The sequence below is a fragment of the Brassica oleracea genome, chromosome C9 (genome assembly GCF_000695525.1).
Source record: "Brassica oleracea var. oleracea cultivar TO1000 chromosome C9, BOL, whole genome shotgun sequence".
Classification (NCBI taxonomy): Eukaryota; Viridiplantae; Streptophyta; class Magnoliopsida; order Brassicales; family Brassicaceae; genus Brassica; species Brassica oleracea.
In genome coordinates this window covers 22,425,828-22,426,502 of record NC_027756.1, presented here as the reverse complement: position 1 = coordinate 22,426,502, position 675 = coordinate 22,425,828, and positions in this window count along the sequence as shown.

The following is a 675-nucleotide window of genomic DNA, read 5'->3' as shown; positions in this document are numbered from 1 at the left end:
CGGTATCAGGAGAAACCGGGATGGGATCCCAGAATCCCTGAATCCTCCCGTCGATCAGAGAAATGAGCGTCTCGGCGTGAGCATGATCCTTCATGCCGCCCTTCATTAACTCCATCTCCCTCTCGAAAACGTAGTCATCCGCCCGCGTCTTCCAAAGGCTCCCGACTGAACCGCGACACTCACGAAAATCGCCCAGCGAGTTGAAAACATCCTTGAGGTTCCCGTACTCAACCTGGAATTGAGAGGCGCGAGTCTTCATCACCTCGACAATCTCCCTCTTGCCCTTCCGTTCCGCCCTACAAACAGCCCTCGCATGATCACGAGCGAGTTGAGCATCTCGCGCCGACATCTCGTCTCGCATGCGAGCAAGATCCTTTTCCACCTTCTCCCCAAGATCCTTTTCCGCCTTCTCCGCTTTAAAGCGATAGATCATGGCTTCTCTATGTCTCGCCTCAATGGCCGATCCAAGCAAGTTCAAGCCCTGTAAAACCGATTGACACGTTATAAGCAAAAAAAAATATATATATACTTGAAACGATCGTCAAAATTCTTAAAACCTATACCCCGTTGATGATACGAGATCCTTCCGCGACGACTTTTGGTCTCCCCGACTCGTTCGTCGCTGGAGGAGCATCGAAGCCCGAGGGAAGACCAGCGAAGAAATCATCAAAGTCC